Source organism: Nycticebus coucang, chromosome 16 (genome assembly GCF_027406575.1).
Source record: "Nycticebus coucang isolate mNycCou1 chromosome 16, mNycCou1.pri, whole genome shotgun sequence".
Taxonomy (NCBI): Eukaryota; Metazoa; Chordata; class Mammalia; order Primates; family Lorisidae; genus Nycticebus; species Nycticebus coucang.
Window position 1 is genome coordinate 35,546,453 of NC_069795.1, and position 16,647 is coordinate 35,563,099.

The following is a 16,647-nucleotide window of genomic DNA, read 5'->3' on the forward strand; positions in this document are numbered from 1 at the left end:
TATTTTTCAGATAAAGTCTCACTCTGTTGTCCTAAGTAGAGTGTGGTGACATCACCATAGCTCACTGTGCAACCTCAAGGTCCTGGGCTTCAGCAGTCCTCCTGCCTCAGCCTCCCAAGTAGCTGGGACTATAGCATTACCCTGCCTAGCTAATTTTTCTATTTTTTGTAGAGAGATTCTCGCTCTTGCTCAGGCTGGCCTTGAACTCCTGACCTCAAATGCTTCTCCCACATTCGCCTTCCAGAGTGACAGGTAAAGATTCATTCCTGACATCCCCTGGTAGTTGGTAGTGGCCTTACTCTCAGCATGAGGGGCTGCTATTGGTTTAGGATAAATTATTGACAACAAAACAGAATGTAAGACTATAGCTTAAGCCTGACTCCAATTTTACTTGTAAGATTGAATATGTATATATATGAAATAGGGACATAGGAGGCAAAATATTAAAAATGATATGACTGACATGAAATTATAGGTATTGTGTATATTCTTGTTTAATTTTTTAAATTCTCTAAGATAAGCATCCATAATCAGAAAAAAGCTTTTTGTAGTAGGAAAAAATAATGTTATTAAAAAAAGAATACATTTGGTTTATAGGGTACTGCATTTAATAGATGTTTGCTGAATTGATAATGTCATTTGAATATTTGTTATGGACATGGATTAATTCTGAGAAGCCAGACTTACATTTTTTAGTAATAATAAAAACTTCTAAATAATTTCTAAAAATAAAGTGTTATAGTTTTTTTTTTTTTTAGGAAAACAAAGTATGGGTAGAGATCTCACAGCTGGTTTTCAGTTAAAATTTTGGAATGTGTAATTTAACTAGAAGAGAGTAATTTTAAATTCACTTGAGTGGTATAAATAATTATATGTAAACAAAGGCAGGTATTCCTGTCTTAGATAAACACATACTATTAGAAAACAGTGAAGATGATTTAAGGAAAATTCACAAGTCCACGTTAGAGAATTTAAATCAGTATTTCAATAATTGAGGAGGATATTTTAATGTAAAATAGAGAGCCTTTCTGAAATAAGCAATCAAAATAATTCATTAAAGCAGTAATCACTACTAAGCTTGGCTGTTGCTCCACTTGATATGTAAACAAAATCGGTAAATATTGTCGAAATAACACCTCAGGTACTTCAACTTTCTGTATTAATGTGGGAGAAAAACAGTTCATTAGCACGCTGAATTTTAATGTTTTCCCACTGGAATGCAGAAGGAAAGGTTCAGCCAAATAAATAGCTGATAAGAGCCTAAATGTGGACCAAATTATTTTTCAGCCTCTCATATAAGCAGGACCAACTTTTGAAGAGACCAAAGATTAATCAAATGAAATTCATGGTTATCATAACTTTTATCAGTGCATTTACGAACACAATCTTTATGGAGTGCAGAGAATAACAAATGATGTCATATTTCTTTTTTTATCCCTTTACTTCTGCGCTTGCCGCTCTCCCTTTCATGCCCCGCATTGCCAGTTAATATTTTCCTTGCAAAAGTAAAATGTATATTTTAAGAAAGAAAGCATTTGCCAACTACATGTACTTTTGACCCTCCCTCTCCTTCTTCCTTGGAAACCCTTGGGTCCCGTTTTTTTCAAAATTCACTTTCTTCCTTTGCAGGCCCTTCTTATGGGAGATGGATATTAGTCTGAACTTTTTTATGTACACTTATAAAACTCACATACCTTACAAACTTTTAAGTATATGTTGGACACATTTACATATAGGAAGGCTGTATGGAAAGTATCCAGCCACATAGTATGAAAAAGAGAGACATATACAGAACTATCCGGAAAGTATTCAGCCATGTGTGTCTCTCTTTTTCATAGTACATGGCTGGATACTTTCCAGACAGCCCTTGTCTATCACCATAATCCAATAGTTTATTTTCTACCTTAGGAGGATCTTAAAGTCAAGAAGAGTCATCAACATGTCTGATGTTTACATGTAGTTGGAGACTAGCTACAGGTTTGGAATGGAGAGAGGAGCCTGTGAGAAACGTGACTTTGGTAATGTACTAATACTAACTAATAAGGAGATGAAGTAAGAGCTAATTTTTGGATTTCTGACTATAGAAGTTCATGTGTCTTAGAAGCTAAGCCAAACGTCTTCTAGAAAAGTGAAACCCACTGAAATATTATAAACGCATGATTTGACTCCTATTCCCATTTCTATTCGTTTTTTTTTTTTTTGGCCTCTAGTTGGCAGTTTGTCTGAATTACAGCTTGATATTCTGCCATCATGTAAGTTCCCCAGATACTAATTAATACTCACCATGTTTAGAAGTTCATATGTTATCTGTCTGGAATTTGAGTGAGATGCTATTAGGATGTCTCTGAGATCTGAGAGTGGTGATTGAAAACTTCTGGAACAAATGCACAACTGATTTGTGGTCACACTTTGTAAAATAATACCAGACTTATAAAGTGACAGGATGTGTTTGGCTGCAAAATACCTTTGATTTAGGACTTAAGCAGGAAGCAGGAGGTCTAAGCAAGTGTTTATGTTGGGGGGTTATTATCTAAGAACAGAAAGATGAGTATGTGAGTTTAAGAATTGGGATATGAGCAGAGAAATAGCTTTTAGTGGCAAGAACAGATAGGAAGAGATTAGAACTCAGGGTGTAGACATTTAGAGTCATTTAGGCCAAGCAACTCACTTAGATTCAAGGACCAAGATTCAGGAATGGATATAGAAACTCAGGGATCTGGAGAAACTAGGGATATGTGTCAAGCACATAATGGCAAGACATAACTACTGGGAAATCCTTATGTTAAAAATAATAGATATTAAGTGGGCCCCACCCCTAGCAATCAAGTGATTAGACCCAAAGTTCTGGAAAGAATAGGGCACAGGGAGGCTACCAAGAAGGGTTGGGAACTGTGGCCTTAAGGGAATGATGCCCACTAGTTTAATCTACTAGAAATAAAAGAAATAAGAAGCAAAATTTTGGACCAAGATCTATATCAACATAAGGATCACAATATAACAATTTATTTTTAATTCCAGATTTATGATGGGGTGACCCCTGAGCCATTGCTTCCTATAGTTACAATTTACATGAGAGATCTGCCAGTAATCACTGTTTTCCCTTCTGCATGTAACTTGAGTAGATTGTTAAAAGAGTCTCTAAATAGGCAGACGCCTTCAACTGCAAGATCTTTCTTCCTTTCTGAGAAGTTGATGCTGATGGCATCATAAAACTTCACATAGTACCTTCCTTTAACCCATTATTCTAGAACTTATACAAAAAAAGTAAATTAGAAAATATAACAAAAACTGTCTGCCTGATATTTCCATATCAGCTGTGAGCTCTCTGCTTAGTGCCATTCTTCTCCCATCTCGTTAAAACAGAACTTAGATATTTTAGTAATTCTTTCCTCTACTTGAGAGAAATGATAAACATTTACTTTATTTGCACTAATGATGTCATCTATGCATTCGTTTATCTGTGAATAATGATTGAGTTACTTACTCTTCCAGGCACTGAGCAGGTGCTGGGGATACAAGTGTTTGTAACTTATGTTCCTTTTCCAAGACTGTTTACAGGTTAGTAAGAGAAGCACATGTACAGAAATAATTATAGCCTATGGGCTAAGTAAAGATGAAAAGTCACTCGAGTTCTACTGGTGCCTCAATAAAGGGCACAATTCCATCCTGAGTGGAAATGGCAGGTTTGGAATGAGGAAAGCGTCTGAGATGAATTTTAAATAATGAGGAACTGATAATTAATGAAATGAGAGAATAATGACATCCTGAGCAAAGTCAGTGTGGTACTCCAGAAGGTGCACGCGGGAACAAGAGCAGCGTGGTGTTGCTGGAGCATCACATTCAAGACATTTGATGGGGAAAATAAGGCTGTGAGATGTGGGAGCACCATGAGCAGCCAAACAGAGAGTAAACTCAGCCTTCTTCCTCCAGTGCCTTTTAGTGCTACTGAGCCTTCAATGGATTGAATGGTGCCCCCTCACAATGTGGAGGCCCATCTGCTTACTCAGCCCACCAATTTAAATGCTGACATCTTCTAGAAACAACCTTAAAGACACAATCAGAAAATGTTTAAATAGCTATTTGGGCATTCCATGGCCCAGTCAAGTTGACACATAAAATTAACCATTGCACTAGTGATATGCATTTGTTTCCTCCAAAGTCTTCTTCCAGCTTGATAACTCATTTTTTTTTAGTGCTGAATAATATTCTATGGTCTGGATGTATCACAGTTGATTTATCCATTCACCTAGTGAAGGACATCTTCTTTGCTCCCAAGTTTTGGCAATTATGAATAAATCAGCTGTAAACATCCATGTGCAGGTTTTTGTGTGGACATAGTTTTCATTCAATTCATTTGATTACATTTGGAGGAAAACCACTGTTACTTCATCTAGTAAGAGTATGTTTAGTTTTGTAAGAAACTGCCAAACTGTCCTCCAAAGTGGATGTAGCATTTTGCCTTCCCATGATGCATGAACAAGGGCTCCTGTTACTCCACTAGCATTTTGTGATTTCCATCTTTTGGATTTTGGCCTTTCTAAGGTGTGTAGTGACATCTTATTGTTTTAGTTTACAATTTTCTAATGACATATGATGTTAAACATCTTTTCATGTGCTTACTTGCCATCTATATATCTTCTTTGGTGAGAAATGTCTGTTTAGGTATTTTGCTCACAATCAAGTTGTTAATTTTAGTATCATTGAATTTTAAGAAATTATTCTTATATTTGGAGCGGAGCTCTGCAGACCCTGAGCGGAGTGGAAGAACAGACGAGCTTCATGGGGCAACTAGGGAGGCCCCAGGAAAGAGCAGCCGTCCCCAAAGGAACTGAAGAAGCTGTTCAAGTGCCGGTGAACGTTGAATCCAGAGCAGTGACTAAAGCACCAGGTGGTTGGGGCTGTGACAGAAGGAGGGCTGATCACAAGGCACCATCTTAAGGAGCCAGCATCCAGTGTACGTGCCCACATTGCTATGTCAGGGGAGAAGCACAGGAAACTCCTCCAGCAGATCCAGCTTACCCAGAAGGAGAAGGCAGCTGTGGAACTGGAAACACCTTCAAAACCAGCCAGGACTGGTGAAGTACAACCCAAACAGCGAAAGAAGACAAAAGCCACCAGGATGTAGACATGAAGGATCTTGAAGATGAGAGCTAAAGTTCTTACCTCTTCAACCAGAAGTTTCTCAGCTGGAGCCACAGGGACTCCAGAGGTTGTTTCAGAGGACTTTTCAGCTCTCCCTGCAGTCGTCTTCCATAATGGCCTACGGACCTCCCCAGTAGGGATGTATTGCAAGGAAAGAAGGTAGGAAGAAAATTGGGGAGGGGCCTGTCTATGGTCAACATCATTTGTAATAAGCCCTAAAACTCTGAAAAAAATAAAATAACTTTTTTTTATATGTATTTGGGATAATTGTCCTTTATCGGATGTGACATTAGCAAATATTTCCTTCCAATCCCAATTTCTTTTTCAAAGAAATGAAGGACACTCCTCCACTTTCTTTTTCTGCCTTTTCCCTTTTACTTTTCTTCTTTCTCTTCTAGCATATATATCTTTAATTCTATAGTTCGTCTGAAGAATAATGCAGTTAAATTCCTTTTACTATCAATGTTAATCAGTAAATACACGTGATAATAAAAATGAATGTGTGGGCAGACTTATAGATATTACTAGTAGAAATTTAGATGAGTAAGTAGCTGTAGTAAAATGCAGTATTGCCATCTTGTTTTCTAACATTTTTCAACTAGAGAACAAGAATGACATATAACTGAATGCTGAAAAGAAAAGAATAATGTTGTGGCCTCAAAAGCTATGTTATTACAACGTAGTAAATTGAAGAAATCAAATGGAGATGTTTTATTGGACTTCCTACAAAGGTTCAGAAGTGTTCCAGAAAAAGAAAGCAGGTAACAGACATTGGGAAAGTGCTATTATCTTCCTCAATTTATGTAAATGCTCTGCTAAGTTACAAATGAAGAAAAAAGAAACTCTAGCCTGGAACAGGCTGCTCAAATGGTTGAAGGCATACGAAAAAATGGAACTTATTTGATCTGCAAATCATCTCCACTGGAGGAAACCAAATTATCATGAATCATGGAGAAGTTCAGAAGCGAAGTATTCCAGAGAATAGAATACAATTGTTGTCAATACTTATATCACTCTGGTGTTGTATGTATTTGGGATTAGTTGTGGGGAAAAAAGAAACATGGAAACCATAGCAAGAAATATTAATTTAAACAGGTTTTATAAACTGTATTCCACAGTGGAGCTGCACAGAAATGAAAGATTTCAATAGGTAATCCTATGCTTCTTATTATTTCTTATTCATCAGGATGTGATTTATTTACATTTGTTTTAAAAACTATATTTGGATCTATAATTTTTTCTTATTTTTGTAAAAAAATGTTCTGTAACTAAAAGATCATTGGAAACCAATGATTTAAAAAAATTTGAATTCTGAAATTTAATGAATTCCAAAGTTCTCAAGACTCCTTCACCTGATAAATTTTCAAATGTTTTGCCTGTAATCATCATTAATCATTCTAAAATCAAATCTCAACTTTATTGTCATTATTATTATTTTGAGATACAGTTTCACTCTATCTGGGTTAAGTGCTGTGGTGTCATAGCTCACAGTGACTTCAAACTCTTGGGCTGTAGTGATCTTCTTGGTTCAGCATCCCAAGTAGCTGGGACTACAGATACCCACCACAATGCCCAGCTATCTTTAGAAATGGGGTCTTGCTCTTGGTCAGGCTGGTCTCAAACTCCTAAGCTCAGGCAATCCACTCACCTCAGCCTCCCAGAGTGCTAGAATTATAGGTTTGACCCACCATGCCTGGCCTTAAATATCAACATTATTGAAGAGAATTAATTAGAGCTACTATTTCACCACAATTTACTTTTCTGTTTTCATCTACTTAAAAGTATATTCCATATAATGTGTATGCACTTGTTTGATTAGAAAGTAATCATTTTTTTCAAAAGAAATTTATTAGTGTTTCAAATAGGTGTGATATGAGTTTGAGTTTGTCATATTTAATTCCTTAGAGCTTTCATTATAATACATACTTGGTACCTTATTTTTACGAGCCTCCTTGTTACAAGAATTTTTCTTAGCTATCTTGACAATAAATACTAGATGCAGCAACCTGTTGAAATGTGATGTGTTAAGCTATTAAATAATCTTTTGAGAGTTTGTTGTTATAAGAGAATAATTTTCCAACTTCAGTAAAGGTTAAGTCATTGTGATCTGTGTGGATTAACTGGATTGGAGGCATTCCTTTGATCTTGAGTCTGCATTTTCCTTTTTCTGTGATTAAGTATATACTTTTACATAAAAAAAAGCAATGTTTTAAGAATTGGTTCACTCAAGGGTGATCAGTTTTAACACACTGTCTGAAGATAACTAAATCGTGTATTACTAATTTATATATTAGATGGAAATTTGTTAAGAGTAGGAATTATAGGCAGTGCCCGTAGCTCAGTGGTTAGGGCGCGGGCCACACATACCGAGGCTGGTGGGTTTGAATCCAGCCCCAGGCCAGCTTAAAAAAAAAAAGACAACTTGACAACTGCAACAAAAAAATAGCTGGGCTTTGTGTCAGGCACCTGTAGTCCCGGCTACTTGGGAGGCTGAGGATTTAAGCCAAGAGTCTGAGGTTGCTGTGAGCTGTGACACCATGGCACTCTACTAGGGTAACAGCTTTAGACTCTGTCTCAAAAAAAAAAAAAAAAAGAGTAGGGATTATACTTTGCTAATAATAAGAGACATAGTGTCTGCAGTCCAGGCCATTATTTTCCTTAATAAAGTACTAGGAAAATTGAACTAGTAACTCATTAAGATCACAAAGTCTTCATGAAAATACAGTAAAGATATCTGGGTGATATTGAGAAATATTTGTGTGGCTTATTTCCAGGAAAATTGCCCACACTATATTAGAGAACAAATCTGTTTAGTTACTTGAATATTCACGACAATCATTCTCTCTTAAACAATGCTGGCTAGCATTGCCACATTTTAAATGTATGGGCTATTCTTCTTTTATGCCCCATGCAAGACTATAGCTTTTCTGATTTGACATAAGAATATCACCTTAGACACAATACAAAAATGCTAAATTACATAGTTTTCCAAGAAGCCTAGGAATAGGTTACTACTATAGATGGGAAAATAAATTAATGTAAATGGATTCTCTTTCAAATTTATAATGATATGGTCTCTACTTACCAGAAGTAATCCATGGTGGCCATATAATATTGCCTCCCAGGCATTGATGATTGGGTTGAGTTGGATACTTGACACATTCCATCCGAGTTCTCTTTCTGTAGGGATTTTGGCACTGGAAATGAGACATCAAATGACTCTTTGCTTATGGACATTTAACATGCAAAATCATGCTGTAATGGCCATAACTTCCTATAAAGACAAAGCATCAGACAGATGAATAATGAAGCTGTACAACAAGAAGCAACAGTGGTACACTAAAAAACCCTGAATAGTTTCTATTTTCTTTCTTATAGGTAATTTCTGAGATCCATCTGCAGCTCTGTTTAGGTTCTATGAAACCTTCCTCTCCCCATTTTTTATTTCTCTTATTTTTGTTTAAGCAAGCTTGTGCTGTTTCTGTCACTTGTATCTAACCCCTTTCACTAAATACTAAGAGAATTAATGAGAGAATAAGAGGACATATGTAAGTAATATAGTATGTGTTCCATGTATTTAATTAAATTTGACGTTGAAATATCATGATCTTTATATCTTTCAGATTCTAAATGTAACCTTTACCTGACTTTGTCCTCAAACTCTTAGAATCCTTTACTCTAGACACGTAAGTACTTTCTAAAATGATATGTAAGATGAACTTGAAATCTACGATTACGCAAAATCATTTGCCTTATTTTACAAGGCAAAATATTGCGACATTATCTTCTAAGAAACAAAGAAATAAGTCATAGTTGCATCTAATGAGTTGTTATTGAATTTGTACAGGCAAATCAAAGACTTTCTCTTTTGCAGCTAGAAATCCTGATCTTAACTGTTATGTTAACTTGCCATTGATATCTTAATCTTATTGACAAAAATGTAAAAGTACAAAGCATTGAATCAGGTTTGTGCTGAATCTATCCAATGTATAAAATCTGAAAGGAGTAGACATTGTTTAGTAGAAGTAATGTTTAATTTATACCTTCAAATAGCTACTTAAACATTTTTTAATTTGTATACAAGCTTATTTATTTTGTAATTTATCTCTTTCTTACCTATTTCTCTAGGAAAGTGTCATTTTTTGTGTATGTACTATATATTTACCTATTATTGTTTTGAATATATATTAAATGGAGAAAATAAGTTTGGATTCTTTGATCAATTCCTTCAAGTGCTAGTTCCCTTGAATTGCAGTATTGATTGTAGCAGGTACTGGGACCTGTGACTCCAGACAACACACAATGGCAGCCATCAGAGGAAACAGAAGCTTTGGAAGCCAGTGGTTCAGGTTGCTATTTCTCTGAAGACCCTATGAAAGTTGACATGTGTCATCAATAGTCACATGCCAAAGATTCAGATTTCTTTGGCATAGCTTCTGAAAGTTAAGACAGTCCTCTGAATCTTCATAGTCTTGAAATCTCTCCAGGTAGTTTTCCCTTGAGAATTTCAGTATTTCTTGAGTTCATCAAGGTCATATGAAAAGCATTTTTTCCTGTCTTCTCTAGTTCCTGGTTGGCCTTTTTGTTTTAGGTAACAACCAGTAGAAGAAGAATCTTGAAATTCTAGGATCTCATCATTTAGTAAGGGAAATAAACTATGAATACAAGCAGTGGCAACCCAAGATGGTTATAGTGGCTTATCTGAGACCAAGTCAACAAGGAAGAACGATTTTGGAAAATGAAGAGAAGGTTGTTGAAATGTATTTGACCACTTTTTAGCTGCTCCCTTGCTGGTGACCTTGGGCAACAAATATAATCTGTATAACCTTCTCTTCATGTGAAAAATGAGAATAAGAATAATATTTACCTTGTTATATTGTTTGTTAGGGAGCATGTGTGACAATTCATGTTTTTCTAGAAAATCTTAAATATTCAATCATGAGAATTAAATATCAAGCTTGCACTAGAGGAAGAAAATACTTTTACCCAGAATAATCAGAGAAGATACCAAGAAAGATAACGTAACTAAAGGATAATAGGGTTTCGAAAACGAAGATGGTAGGATACACTTCTTACGTGGTAAGAAGTGTATATTATATTAGCAGAGTGAAATTGTAACTTATGAGCACAGGAAAGGAGGTAAACTAGTTTGAGAGATGACTGATGTTTACGTGTGCTATTGCTTCTTAAAGTTTTTGCTAAAAGACCCCAAGGGCAGAGAGAAATGTCTGACCCTAGGGAAGGAGACACTACCACCATCACTTGTACATGTATTATTGTCACAATAATAACAAGCATTTTTAAATAAAGAATATGGTATAGTTGCAGACAATTGTATTAATTTGCTTAACAAGTGCTTACTACTGAAGAATTATCTTTTGTTGGTGTTTTAATAGCACTGCCCAAATAACTAGGCTCTGGTATGTACATCTTCTGTCTCAGCTGAGTGCAGCACAACTCATGGAGATACTTCACTGTGTGAGATGAGGAAAGTGAGACTCACAATTAATGAGGTAGCATGAGGTGGAGCTGAGAGTCTTAGGATCATGACTGCAGAGCCCTCTCTTCAAGACCCTTTGTATACTGCTTTTGGGGATTAGGTAATAAGTGTCACATTTTTTGGAGGTCTATTACTTAATTATTATTGTTTTTAAATCATAAAAATGTTGAATTCAACGCTATAGTATTTACATTTATTTTGATATATATTTTAAGATTCTTTATGTATAAATACTTTCATCTATCTGGTTAATAGTATACCACAGACCATCAATTCCAAAAGGTATACTTTTCAAGTATCTCTTTTCAAGGATATTAGGATATAACCTTGAAAAATCTTCATGCAATTTTTAATTTTCTTGTTTGATGATGCTTTTCACTATATACTCCTAGCCAAGACTTTGCCACTTCGTTTGCAAAAAGAAATAAATCTCATGCTCTTCCTTCAACATTTGCATGATTTTAAAATTTGTTATAATATCAACAGTTTATGCAGTTATTAATTAATGTTTTGTGATAACAAAATGTTTGTATATGGCTTTCTTCAAGTGTTACAGTTTTCCAGTTTATGAGTTATAATTAAATACTTGTTATTAGGATATACGATTTCTCCTAAAAAAAAAAATAAATGGATTTCTAAACTTCAAGTTTAGAGTAATTTGAACTATGTCTTCTACAGTGAGAGTAAGTAATAATTTTCAAAGAAGTAGTTATATCTATATCCTTCTAAAATCACACAATAATTAATATTATTGGCTGTTTTAAAGAAGAGTATTGCACTTGAGGTTCAAACAGTTGTATTGATTTACTTACTGTGTACGTACTGCTCACAAATTGTCTTGTTTATACTTTAACAGTAAAGCCCAAATTCTGGCTTGAATTAGTTCTGTTTAATACTTTTATTAACCAAATTTTTCTGGGAAAGAATTAACAAAGTTTGTAAGATGTGTGAAATTCAGGTATTCAGTTTAAAGCTCCAAAAATCTTTTATTTATTGATAGCCAATAATGGATAGAAAGCACAATTTAGGAACATTAAAACAAAACGCAGCAGCAGAACAAATTTGTAAACAAAACAGATACATAAATAGCACTAATTCCTGGTTCTAGTCTTAAATAAGAAGTTGAATAGACAGGAGTTTAACTCTTAATTTTTATGGGACAGAATGAATGGTCCATAGTGAAGTGAATTAAGATTATATTTCCATGTAACATTTTATACTATTGGTATTAAAAACTGACAGAAAAAAAGAGACAAAAGTTTAAGAAACCATCATGGTTACGCATGATTTCTCTAGGGTGTGGTCAAACATTTGCCTTTGAGAAAAAAAAATAGGATTGGTATTTTGGTTAAGATTACTGTGAAAAGAGTAAACAATCTGATGGATTGATAATTTCTGGTTTGATAGTTCTAGTTCCCTTAAACCTGAAGGAAGTTATTTTTTTACTGATCTCTACCTTGACAAGTTTAAGTTTAGCAATATGTGGAAAAAATGTAAATAATTAAAGTAGGTCATCTCGTTTATTACATTCTCTCTATATATATAGTACAGATGTAGTGAAGTTGATTTGAGATGAAGAAGACATCACAGGAGAGGAGCTGATCTATGATGAGATGAATTATGAGGTGATATTCAACTCATGAATACACCAAGTACATAACACGTGTAAATGCATGGAAAACTTCCTATGAAGTGTTCAGAGGAATGTGAATTTGGGAATTTCTAGAAATCAAATGAAGGAGACCCAGAGGGTGGATAAGAGACTGCAGAGCAATCATATCAAGAGAATAGTAGCATGTTTTGTTAAGATGCTTAGAGTTTAATAAAACTCTTAGATGTTTTAAAGTAGTTTCTGGGTCAGCTTTATAAGATAGGATAGTGTTCACTACTAGTAAGGAAGACAAATTCACTAGCAGTGAGCCTGGTGATAGCCAGTTTCCCCACTGAGTAAACCTTATCAGAGGAGGCCAGAGTACATAGGAGATCACTGATATAGTCCCTAACAGTCAGCCTCTTAGGGCTCAGAGCAAGAAGTGGGGAGGGTCAGGAGTGGGTCTGGGAGAGCAAGAGGCTCCAAGGGCTGGCTGACTCAGGCAGAGCGTGTCGATCCAGAGAAGAGGCAGTCCCCAACCAAGAACAGAAAAGTGGCAACACCAGCACTCACAAGAACATGAGAAGGAAGTATTGTAGTGATTTTTATGAAGAGCTTGATGCTACATATAAGGTTATTTTCCAGTTTGAACAAGAAATGCAAAGTACCGAATTCTAGACGTGGTAAAGATAGAGAAGTGGGGGAAGATTGAGAGTCATTTCAGTCATTTAGTGACTGAATAAATACAACTAGTGAGAATGAAAGTTCAATTAATTTTTAGGAGTGTGGCTTTAGGGAGGGAAAAAAGAGTAGTCTCAATTTTAGGCATATGCAGTTTCAAGTTCCTGTGAAAAATACAGGTTATGTAAGTTCAGTTAAATGTATATGTATGCATGTGTACATGTACGTAGCATGTGTGTATACATATATACACATACACAAACATGTATGGTGTTCTTCATAAGAGCGAATTTAGCAAAGTGTGTTCTGGGGAAGGGCTGCATATGGGAAGGAGTTCCAAATGCTGAAGGAACTGAAGAGCCAAAGAATGAGACAGACAAATCCCATTTGTCAGTACAGGGTGGTTCACTGGGGAACTTACCGCTGAAAGGACAGTCCTGGGAAGCAGCAAGACAGGTAAATCCCTGCCCATCCCTCCCAACACCCGGGTCTTACGTGCCACGGGAGAGGGTGTACATCCTCTCTAGAGACAAAGGCAGAACAGGAAAGAATGCCGTGTGCATCACAGCCTATAATTTGTGTTATAACGTCAAGGTTGTTTTAATCTAAAGGCAGGATTTATAGAGAATACACGTTCTTACACTAGGGACAATAAAGTAGGAAATCAGGGGGCAATCATGAGATTGGAGTTAATCAGAAGTCAACATCATGGTGAATTACCATCCAAGATAAAGTCACTTTTGTCTCCATAGGTGGGGTGAAAAATTATATTGCAGTGGGTCGAGTGGTGAAAGGAATTGAGGAAGGGGAAGCAGTGAGTCTAGACTTTTTTTGTGAAATAAGTTATAAAAGAGTGAGGGCTAGAGGGTGAGTTAGGATAAGAGATCCTTAGGGAGATGTTCATAGGATACAAGATTTATCTCATATTCTAATGCTATTAAATTTTAGACTTGGGAATATAGTTAGAAAGGCAGCACTGTCCAGATTTAAAAGGCTGTTGTAATCCTCAACAGGGAATAAACAACTACAATGTGTGTCTCTTTCTCTTGGGTCCCAAAGCGTGGGCTACCACTTGAGTAAAACAGCATGTGTAGTGTTCATCTAAGGTGCTGTTAACCTGGTTTTATGGTTGTTCCACACTGATCTTGAAGTTAAATGTATTTCTCTGGAGACAGTCCACTGCTGAGACTAGAGAATTCCTGGATCCTGTTAAGAATTAGTAGGTTTTAAATGACACCTCCTCTGAGTAATGAGACAACACAGATGTGTAGACATTTTAATAGACAGAGGAGAGTCCCATATTTCTTCCTCAACCCATTTCTCCCTCTCTTTCTATCCTCTGTCTTCTGCCTTTAAAATAGTGGAAGTCAGTGTTGAGCAGTGGTTCTCCAGGGGGAGTGAGTTTACCTTCCTCAAGGGACATTTGATAATGTCTGGTGACGTTTTTCATTTCCACAACTAGACATGTGTGGCTGCTATCTAATGGGAAGAAGCTTATAATGCTGCTTAACATCTTATTATGCACAAGACACCCACACCTACATCAGAGAATTATCCTACCCAAAATGTTAATGGTGGGACTGTTGCACAATTCTGCTGTAGAGTTCTGAGGAAAAATACAAAAATACAAGAGACATTTATCTTGTCCCCACTCGTTGGATCATGAAAGGGAGGGGATAGATGTGCTCTCATATCTGCCATTCCAAGCATTCCTCATGAAATTGTAGGCCTTCAGAACTAGAAGAAATCAGGGCTCTGTTTTACAGTTGAGTTTGAGAGTAGCAAACTCGTAAGGATGTCCTACCACACTGAAACTTGGATGTGGGAACAAGAAAAATGGCACCATGGGGGGGGAGTGTTTCCAATCATCCTCTAAGTTTCCTACTTCTCTAGAGTAGTATGGAAGCAATCCAGAAATATCTGTAGAACCAGGTAGGCTGAGAGCAAGGAGCATGTGCTTTACAGTAACTGAAAGCAGCCTGGACAGAGAATCTTACTGAAGGCTCCTTTGGGTACCTGGTGCAGAGCCAAGAGGATATGGGGAACAGAGGAGCATGTGTTCTCACATGCTAATAGTCCTACCAGAAACTCTTTGTCAAGAGCAGCTTTAGGTAGAGAAGGGGAGTCATGCCCAGTCCTAGCTGAAGTTCTCCAGGCAGCTAAGTGAGCTCCTGGCAGTAGGTGGGCAGGGCCCAAGTGAAGTAATGAGGAGATAGAGATGGAATTTAAACAAGATCATGTCTGTTTTAAATAATCCAGATCCAGAGAGAGAGAAACCTCAGATGGACTCAGTAAGGATGCTTGTTTGAGGTGGGCAGGGTTGGGGAAGCTGGGAGCTTGGATTAAGTTGAAAATGTTCAGTTTCTTAATATTTGAATTTTATTGACTGACATTACTGATGTTTAAAATCTGTTAACATGTTTAAGCATTCCAAATTATATATAAAATCAGCACATTATACCCCATAAATGCATTAATGTATCCAGTTATGATTTAGTAAAAAAATTAATATAGCTTATTCAATTGCTGTAGTCATTTATTGGAAGACTGACCTTAGATCCACTTATGTTTTCTATAAGACTCAAAATTTATATACGAAAGCATTTATGTTGAAATTGTGCCCATGCTGATTTTAGAGATACTTTTCTTATCCATATCATAATATTCTATCACAATAAATTTGATGATTAAACTATTCTATGATTATCTCTTGACAATTAGCTATAATAGAATTTTTTCCTGAACAACTTTTGCAATACTATAAAAGCAGTGCTGAATTTAAAGAAAAATACCAGGAGATAAGGAATTGATGAAAGATAGTATCACTGAGCCACCTAAATTTAATAAGCATATCAATAGAAGCACTGCTCTATTAAAGAACAAAATATAGCTGTTTTATAGATAATCAGTAAATAAATGATTTTTGCTTTCTAAAATATCTGTAAATAAAGGATCTCAAAAGCTTTTAAGAATACTATCGTATTATTTAGATAAATTCAAGGAGAAAATTTACTGGTGAGAAAAAGTTTATCTTCTGCTCCAATTTTTTTTATTCCTTTTTGGAAAATTCCTCACTCATATCTAATAATTTTCTGAATAAATGTAAGTGGCCCTCTCTTCTGTCTCCTGCCTCTCCTTGACAATGGAGATTTCCACTTTTCTTTTTGGCTCCAGTGCTGGTTCCTGCTTCATTTGCCTCAGCCTCCAGAGACTCCCCTCTGTCCTTCCCACGCTGGATACTACTGTTTCCCCCATTGCTGTTTTTCAGTGATGCACCTCACTTTTAGACTTCTACTGTAGAGACAAGAAGGGCTGGGAGGAAAGATGGCTAGGAGTTTAGGAAGTGTGGGAAAGAGACCGATGAATATGATTTCCAACTGACACAGTAGCTGCGACATCGTAAATGTGCATTTGCCCCCTGCCCCATCTCAGCTCTGCCACTGAAAAAGATGAACGATTCTTTAGCTTAATTGTAGAAATTTCCTGGGTTTCAGTTTGTTACTGGAGCCAAGAATTTAGGGATTTGGGCTGCTTCTCTTTGCTTTTTGTTTTTATTTTGAATTATCCAATGCCATGAGAAGCATCTGCTCACCCTGCAGTCTTTGCAAGCCTGGTCCCTGGTGTGCTGTTCCACGCAGCCACTCAGTTTCCCTGTGCCTTCCATGGGCTCTTTGTCCCAGACTACTGTAGGTGAAATATGAATCATAGATGTGCAGCTGCATGCTGGGGATCA